The sequence below is a fragment of the Lepisma saccharinum genome, chromosome 11, assembly GCF_977018435.1.
Source record: "Lepisma saccharinum chromosome 11, izLepSacc3.1, whole genome shotgun sequence".
NCBI classification, from domain to species: Eukaryota; Metazoa; Arthropoda; class Insecta; order Zygentoma; family Lepismatidae; genus Lepisma; species Lepisma saccharinum.
This window is the reverse complement of record NC_139239.1, coordinates 24,095,263-24,105,263: the sequence shown is the minus strand read 5'-3', so window position 1 is coordinate 24,105,263 and position 10,001 is coordinate 24,095,263. Positions and strand designations below refer to the sequence as shown.

Genomic DNA, 10,001 nt, shown 5'->3' with positions numbered 1-10,001 from the left:
ATATGCATTTCCAAAATGCACCTTAGCATAAATATACAAATTATAATCATTATGTATTTCTTTCGTAGCCTACTAAACTTTCAATAGAACTTTATTTCTGCTACTTGAAAACAGAATCATATCCATGCTTTTATTTTTGGAGAGTTGAACTTTCATATAGCTATGTCTTGTTTCTATAGAAAATATTTAAAATTGTCAAGGGTATGTGTCTCTTGTCTGCTGGGTGAAGGGATGGAATGAGGCATCCACTCACTTCTCCTTCTGGCACTGTGCCTGTTACATGCTAGTATAATGTACAGAATAAATAAAATCTTTTTGCCTTTTCGCTACATGATGTTTACACATACACTTTGACAGGACAGAACTACAGGGTGCGAAATCATTGAAAACTGGTGGGGGAACAAAGTTCTTAATCTACATTCCCCCTTCCGCCACATATGTGTATTATTAAAAGTAAATTAATTTGTTACTTTTATACATATCAGATATTGTAAAGCAGCCAACTAATTCCTTTAGTAACTTGGTTAAAGATGTTATAAATTATGAAATAGTTGAAGTGCTTTTATTATGTGTAAGTTTTTGTTTTGTTTGTGTTTTATGTTAGTATAAATCAATTAGATTTCATAGTTATAATTTTCTTGCATTCTTGTTTTACTTTAATTGTGCGTATTGGTGTAGATTTGTTAATGATCTCTTGAGAGAGAAAGCATTCAATACTCACAACTACACTAATTTGTGTGTGTTCGATATTATTCTTAGTACAGTATATTTGAAATTAAAAGTAAATGCTTATCTTTCGTTTGTTATAACAAAAAATCTTCCCCCCGGAAATTTTTGGTGGGGGGATTTTTGAGACCAAGATTGTTGGTGGTGGGAAATCCCCCTGTCCCCCCAGGATTTCGCACCCCGCAGAACTAACAGAAACACAAGAAAGCTAAAGCTAAACACTCAAAAATTAGTAAAAAATTATTTTTCACACCAACATTGAATGGTAGTGTTTGAGCTCTTAGGCGACACCAGAAAGGTGTTTGTGTGTGTGTATTGGGGGGCAACCCATTGACTTAACTTAATAGTAGAACAAATATTAACAATAAGAATCATGGTTATGATAATAATTTTACAGCAATAACTATTATAACAAAAAATAAAATTATATTATTATTATTATTATTACTATTATTAAATCCTTTGGGATGACTACTAGATGAATGAATATCTAGTACAACTTTTCCTTATTATTATATATATTTTTTTTTTAGATTTTACACGGTGTACTGAAATGCACAGTTATTCTGTTTTATCTTTAAGTTTTAACTTTTCAATAAAAGCTTTCTAAACATTATTTATGTTATAACAACTTCTGCTTTTTGTGACTTGAAATGGCCGATGGCAATTCCAAGGGGTGGGGGTGGGGGGTCAACGGATATGTTCCACCTCTATCTCCCGACACCGATGTTTCAGCACAAAATATTATCCTAAAGTAATTTCTTACTTTTGAAGATAGTGTGCCATTTCCAGTTATATGCTGTGGCGTGCCCAATAGTCAGCCCTCATTTCGCTATTTTTTCCTGCCTGTTTATAGCCCCATCATCACCCTCCTTGTATAGGCCCTTGCTTATGAAATAAAAGCATGCATGTTTATATTACCTTTGCATAATAGGGTGACATAATCTTAGTCTCTCCACCTGTTCATTCAATCAGTGGCGTACGCAAGAGGGGTTACTGGGTTTAACCCCCCCTGAGCTTTAAATATTATGGGAAATGCTGTGTAAAATAAATTGCCAATTTAGCGCTACTGCATTCAATGTAGAAACTGATCAGCTTGAGGGCCTCCCTGATGGTGCAGTGGTAGGTCTCTTGCCTTGTAATCAAGGGGTCCCGGGTTCGATACCCTGTGGAGGCACATAGTGGTTCGGATCCCACTTTGAACCGCAGGTCCAGTCTCGATTAGCCATACTATGCATAAAGTGGACTTAAAACACCAACTCAATCTATCAATTGAGCAGCTTGACTGATTGATTTTGTTTATTTTTCTTCGCATTTCTGCCACTTTTGGGCTAATTGCGAAGGTGAGGATGAGTGATGATATGATGGAATGGATGAATGGACACTCACAAAGAACACCTGTGCTCAGGCTGGAATTCGAACTCGACACCCCAGGCGTTTTAGCATGCTTTCGTAACCACTCATCCACGAAGGCTGGCTACTCAAGCTTGAATCATTTTGTATGCACACATCACTAGTATACTTTTCAGGGAAGTATTAAGACTCATAAATGTTATAAGTACATTCTAAACTATCACACTCTGACCTAAATGCATTCTTGCTTATATTCTTATTTACTCTTACATTTTTTCTCCTTTCAGATCATGGACGCCTTTCCATACAGACATTTTAAAGGAATACAGCATGCATATTCTTAGCAATGAAGTAAAATTGGTACAGAAAAATCATTCCTCTTTTTTTGGATAAAATTGTGAGAACTATGTTGAATTATTGCAAGATGAAATGTACGAATATTGTAAATAAAGTTGAATTTTTTGCTAACTGGTAACTTTATTTCTTCAACCTAATCTTTGGGGCGAAAAAAATTAAGCTCTGTATTTGAAATAGAGTGGTTAAAAATTATGTATATGAACATTTATAACTTCTACTAAATTTGCTCTGCCTTCTTAAGAATGTACATTTTCGTTTCTAATTAATTTATTAAAGTACTGAAATAGGTTCTAAAAGCACCAAAAATCACTCACATTGTAATGATTGTGGCATTGAACTGAGTGTGCAGAACCAACAGCAAAGGAAAGGTAAGGTTGAATTATTGCTTAATGTGTATGCATTTAGTGGCAAGGTAGTATTTTTCAGAGATTATCCCCTTACCATGTATGTATATACTTCCATCCAACGTATACATAAAATTTATCTACGGATATACAAGTATACAGTATTTTGTTGTGTTAAGTATGTCATTTATTTATCCTAGCAATGTATGTGAGCATGAGTGTTGCTTTCCAAACAGTACAGAAAAAAGTTTATATTTTTTAATTAAGGGGTGTGACTTCTGAAGATCAATCCCCTTCATGTTATATTGTACACTCAAGGACACTTCTGGGTTGTAACAGCACCATTGACTTTCAATTAAATCATTACAACCCAGAAGTGTATGTGACTGTACATGTATCCAGTCCGAATTGGCTTCTAAGCATCAAGTGGAAGTCTCAAAAAAGACTTATTGGAAAATATGTATGTACATTAAAAGTTGCGGCTTTTTTGTATGATTTAGAAATCGATACATAATATTCCTTGAAGCTTCATGTAATTTATGGATGGCTTGTTCTTCTACATGAATACCTTGGTGAGCGTGCCGCATCTAGTTTCCTCTAAGTTTTTTAAGCTTTGTCAAAATTTAATGCTGAATTGAATGGTATTCTTTTTATAAAGAAAACAATTAATCACATTAAAATCTGAACGCATTAAATGAAGAAACACTGTTTTCCCTGTGATGTCGTATATTATACAATGCAAGAGTTAACATTGCATTTCTCTACTTTGATACATTTGCCATCTGGGAAGAAATTACAATGAAGTTATGATTGCTCTATCTTATTCTGAATTCATATTGGATAAGATAGTAAAGATCTGACTGATTCTTCAAGGTTAAAGGTGAGTATTATTATACTAAACGAAGATCATTTACCTCTTCCTCACGAATCCCTCAAACTCACCCTATGGGAGGAAAAACACACTCTATACTAGGGTGAGAAAAACTCACCGTATGGGAGGAAAAACACACTCTATACTAGGGTGAGAAAACTCACCCTTATGGGAGGAAAACACACTCTATACTGGTGAGAAAACTCACCCTTATGGGAGGAAAACACACTCTATACTAGGGTGAGAAAACTCACCCTTATGGGAGGAGAAACACACACTATACTAGGGTGAGAAAACTCACCCTTATGGGAGGAAAAACACACACTATACTAGGGTGAGAAAACTCACCCTATGGGAGGAAAAACACACACTATACTAAGGTGAGAAAACTCACCCTATGGGAGGAAAAACACACTCTATACTAGGGTGAGAAAACTCACCCTTATGGGAGGAAAAACACACTCTATACTAGGGTGAGAAAACTCACCCTTATGGGAGGAAAAACACACTCTATACTAGGGTGAGAAAACTCACCCTTATGGGAGGAAAAACACACTCTATACTAGGGTGAGAAAACTCACCCTTATGGGAGGAAAAACACACTCTATACTAGGGTGAGAAAACTCACCCTTATGGGAGGAAAAACACACTCTATACTAGGGTGAGAAAACTCACCCTTATGGGAGGAAAAACACACTCTATACTAGGGTGAGAAAACTCACCCTTATGGGAGGAAAAACACACTCTATACTAGGGTGAGAAAACTCACCCTTATGGGAGGAAAAACACACTCTATACTAGGGTGAGAAAACTCACCCTTATGGGAGGAAAAACACACTCTATACTAGGGTGAGAAAACTCACCCTTATGGGAGGAAAAACACACTCTATACTAGGGTGAGAAAACTCACCCTTATGGGAGGAAAAACACACTCTATACTAGGGTGAGAAAACTCACCCTTATGGGAGGAAAAACACACTCTATACTAAGGTGAGAAAAACTCACCCCAATATGGGGTGTGGAAACTCACCTTTTGGGGACGTCTATTTGTGACAAGCCAAACTCACCCCAAAAGGTGAGTTTCCACACCTTTATTTTTTTCAGTGTACACATTCTCGTTTTTTTTAAAATTCTTTATTTTTTTATTTTTTTATTTATTATTATTATTATTATTATTATTATTATTTTAATGTGATGTGGTCAGCACCACGCTCCGGCTGCCTTTACCCCTCAAGGGTTGTCCACAGTTGCCCATACGTTTGAGACCAAGTGAGCCCAGAGCCGCTTTATGCTGGGCTTTGACGCGTGGCAGTCAGACGCCTGACCGACTCGATAACTGGGGTTCTAATTCCGTATTGTACAGTGGGATCCATGAGTATTACCTTGCAAATTGTCTATTACCATGTTCGTGCACTTTATTTGACCCAATAACAGCTTCAAGAATTAAAAGGAAACTCAAAACAAGCTGGACAACTTTTTCACCAGCATACATAAAAATCCATCGCTTAAAAACACATAGGTTTTTAAAAAAATAATAATGAAAATAGTCATGGACAATTTGCACGGTAATACTCATGAATCCCACTGTACTTGAATGGCACGTTATTTATATTTATGTTATTTTTACAATGAAAACCGCCGTTGTCTTTCTTCAAATGGGTCACAGAATAGAAACAATAATTGTTACAAATGTAGAACTTTTATTGAGAAATGAAAACAGCGCATATAATAATCCAATGTAGTTAGATTTTGTCGTTCCTTGGAAAATATGTTGATCGCTCTGCAAGAAGACAGCAACATGATTTTAATTTTGCAATCGAGAAAAATATACTTAGGTGCATGGCAAATTAGTGCAAGAAAATATAATGAAATACAAACATATAATTCATAAAACAATGTTATCTATAATCGAATTAATATTGCAACAATAATAAGATCGACAAACCTATCTAACAAGTTTTGAATTTGAATATTTATCTTAACGGAAATCGCAAGATCGCAAAGAGAGTACTCACCAGTGATGCTCTTCTTTCTTGTGTGCGTGGGTCTCCTCCTTCTTATGGTGCAGATGGTGGTGAGACTCGTAGTGCTTGTGTTCATGGGTGTGATCATGGTGGTGGTGGTACGGGTGCTTGTGGTGGAAATGTTTAGGATGGTGGTCAATATGCTTCTTGTGCCTTCAAAGAGAAATGTTATAATGTATGCAGAGTACAAAGTACTGGGCTCGCAATTATGATTATCATGTAAGAACTTCTTGGAGATGAATATACATGGAAATGGAATGAACTTACTCTAAATCAATTTGGAAGATCTACTTTAAGTTATCGCATGGCAACAACGTGTTTACTTTGTTTCTCGAAAATAGAGTATGTAAAACTTCTGTCCAACATTTTTGTTCCTCTAAAAATTCCTTAAGTGAAACATTTACTTTATAAACAAACTATCTCTTACACACACCAACCTTTACAAGTGCATTTTCTAAAGTTTTGTCACGGTTAGTTATGCAATAAGTTCAAAATGCAAGCGCATACAATGTTAAATTAAATTTAGCCCAAAATCGTTTCCTGTTGCATTTTCTGCTTATACCGTAGATACAGTTCACATACGAATCATACTCATAGATTGGATTTCAATCTGAAACATAAATGGATGATATGGGTTAATTTTCTACAATGCTTTTATTCTTAACATCTGATAAACTCACTCGTGATGTTCCTCCTGATGGTCAGCAAATGTCATCACCAATATCCCAAGAACAATGAAATACAGCAACTGAAATGAATAATACATTACAATGTTACAGATTGTTCATACTGAGAATCAAATATTTCAAACATGAAACCTTTTTTTAATTAAATCTCGTCTCACAATATATTTTATAGCCCAGCGACAGCTATAGGCAGTAATGTGAAACTTTTCAGTTTAGGATTTCGAAGGACATATTGCAGCTTGATGTCTGCATGCAATTGCATGGTGAAGAAAGGAAGAAGGCCAGCATAATAATTTGGCCTAGTTCATTGCAAAAATATGTTGGAATTTCCAACATTGTCCATTGTGTTTCTCATATCGGCCTCTTAAATTCTAAGTACCTAAATATAGCCACGATTCACAGAAAGATTTTCGACGGAGCAATACAACACTTGATACTCAGAAACATCTCCACATCACTAAAATATATAAAAAAGAACGCTTAACTTACAGAGCGATGCTCATGTGGCTCAGAAAACTCTTTCCATGTGCCCAAATAACTAAGACAGATTACTTGATTAGCAGAATCAATAAATACCCTTCCTGGTTCGACTCTGAGCTCTTGCTTGCCCTTTTAAACCGAAAAAAGGCCTGGGATCTCTGGAAACATTTTCCTAATGAATACACACGGAAAACTTTCACCGACTTACGACGTCACTCTAAACAACTGCAGAAGACCAAATACAGGGAACACATCGGTGCCATCACAAACAATATCAAATCAAATCCCAAACGTTTTTGGTCACTAATCAACTCAAGGAGGCAAAATTCCCGAATACCTTTGAAAGTAAAACATGACTCAGTATGCGCAGAGGGCCCTGACAAAGCTAATCTTTTTAACTCTTTTTTCTCCATAAATACAACCTCGAATACACCGGCTTCATCCCTTCCCAACCTCCGTCCAGTTTGCTGTCACTCTCTAACGTCTCTCTCCACGTCTCCAGAAGAAGTGCAACACATCCTATCTTCAATCCCTCAAAATCGCGCCAATGGTCCTGATGAAATCCCTTCTATTTTCGTAAATAACGCTGCTTCCTCTCTCGCTATTCCCTTCTCTATTTTATTAAACAGATGCTTCAATGACGGTACATTTCCAGATTCATGGAAAAATGCTAACGTGGTACCATTATATAAATATGGAGACAAGTGTGCCGTTTCTTCTTATAGACATATTTCCCTTCCTTCACCACTTTCTATCGCCTGTGAAAAGATAATAAAGGACCGACTCTACAAATTTACCTCTCCATATATAAATACAGCACAGCACGGCTTCTTACCAGGCAGTTCCTGCTTAACCAACTTAAGCATTTTATTATCTGACGCTATCAACTCTATATCTGAAAACTATCAACTGGATGTAATATATCTGGATTTTTCGAAAGCTTTTGACTCTATAAACCACAATTTCCTGCTTCATAAATTATCCCACCGTTTCAATATTCATGGAAACTTTCTCTCTCTGCTCAAGCACTACCTCCAAAACAGACAACAAAATGTTGTTCTTTCCGGAATGTCTTCTTCTTATCAAGCTGTATCTTCTGGTGTACCTCAAGGCAGTGTTCTTGGACCTCTTCATCCTGTACCTTGATGATCTTCCAGAATATCTTTCCGATTCATGCAAAAACCTTCTCTTGTTCGCTGACGATTGCAAAATATATAGTAAAATCTCCAATTTCAGTGACATGACACTTCTGCAAAAGAATTTAGATTCTCTAATAAAGTGGTGTGAATTATGGAACTTAAAACTCAACCCTCAAAAATGTACCATGATGACCTTCTCCTTAAAGAAAAACACATTTAATACTAAATATTTCATAAGAAATAATTGTGTTCAAAGAGTTGCCGCACAAAAGGACCTGGGCGTCATATTTGTCGAGAAACTTTCCTTTCCTGAGCACATCTCTACAGTCACAAGGGGTTCAATGCGTATGCTCGGTCTTCTCTATCGTTTCACAGAAATAAACAACTTGACTGCCCTCGGCACCTTTTACAAATCTTTTCTGTCACCTAAAATTGAATACTGTTCTCCGATCTGGTCTATGGCATGCCCCTCAAATTCATATAGACTAAATTCCGTCCTAAATTTCTTCCTGACCATTGTTCGACACCGAATTCCGTCCACAAAACACGTGCAAAAGTCCATCCTCCTGCAAATGTTAAATAACCAAACTTTACAAGAGAGATATAGACAGGCTGACCATATATTTCTACATAAAATAGTGAATGGCAACATCAGAAGTGACCGACTTTTTCAGAAAATTCACTTTCGTGTGCCTGCCCGCTCAACAAGAAGCACTCAACTTTTTGCCTCTCAGAAGCCGAGATTGTGCGTCATCCAGCGCTCTCTGTTCCATAGACTGCCCAGTCAATATAATATTCTAGGAAGCCAAATAGACATTTTTGAAAATCTGGACAGTTTTAGAAGAAAGTTAGCAAAAAATATGTAAGTCTCTTAACCACATGTAATTTTTTTATGTTATTATTTTTGATGTATTATGTTATTATTTTTTTGTCCTTATGTTCTATAAAAACGTTCCAATGTTAAATGGCTAACGCTGTATTTGGAATCTTCTATTAAATAAATAAATAAATAAATACATACACAGAAATGAGTCGCGGTTGTCCAGTCTGTAGGCTGTCTGACTTTCACGCCGAATATCCGATTTCAATTTCCTGGAGAGAGATCTCAGATGGGAATTTTACCTATAATGTCCCTGCATAAAGATAGCCGCTCAAGGACTCACCCAGCCTCTAATCAGGGGCAACCCTGGGATCAACTTTCCTCTGTCCCTGCATAAAGCGGCCCTGGGGATTGCTCAGTCAGTGGCGAGGGGTAAGGTGATCATGCTTGGTGCTGGTACACCACCTCCACCACGTTCGATATCGATTACGTGTGAAGCCGTAACTGCACACTCATGACACAGCGAATAGCTTTACCTTGTACCTTTCTATGCATATAAACAAAAGTTAGATTTGACCTCCGTGGCGGATTGGTTAGCACTGTGTGCTACGACGCCAAAGGTCCTGGGTTTCAATCCCAGTAGGGGAATGGTTGTTCTTTGTGAGTGCTCCATCAACAATTGCATCATATCATCACTCGTCCCCATCGCCGCGATTAGCTAAAGTGGAATAAAAGCGACGCTAAATAACAAAAATTAAATCAAAGTATTTGGAAGCTTAAGCTTATTATTTGATATTATAAAGGCATTTCATAAATGTATCGTACCAAAGCTCTTCCAACTGAAGCCATTGTGCTTGTAGAATACTGCTCCTTGTTTCTTGGAGTCCTCTGCAGTGACTGGCATTTGCAGCGATTTCCTCTTAATTTATATCAGAGGTGATGCTCTAGATAAACTAGGAACCAGTAGAACGTGATAAAAGCCCTTCTCTTTAATAAAACTATCGTGAAATCACGTACCATCGACCTTCATGCATGAGTATAGAGTGAATGTGTAATTGTTTGCAGATGATACAAGATGTGAAAAGTGAGTGAAGATACTTCAGTCATTCGTGTGGTTCTTTATGGTGTTGTGTGTGTGTGCAAAGGAAATTTCTTATTTCCTGATAATGAAAATACATGCAAGGAAATGGTCTCCATATAG

General features: G+C 36.8%; 1 long non-coding RNA gene across 1 annotated transcript; it reads right to left on the bottom strand.

The window, feature by feature from the left end:
• Nucleotides 1–5,348: 5,348 nt before the first annotated feature.
• Nucleotides 5,349–9,690, bottom strand: LOC145995177 (uncharacterized). Its single transcript, XR_014442417.1, has 4 exons — nt 9,626–9,690; nt 6,356–6,423; nt 5,667–5,828; nt 5,349–5,431 (listed from the first exon to the last, which is right to left on the bottom strand). It is a non-coding gene; the product is annotated as an uncharacterized LOC145995177 (long non-coding RNA).
• Between the last annotated feature and the right edge of the window lie 311 nt (nt 9,691–10,001).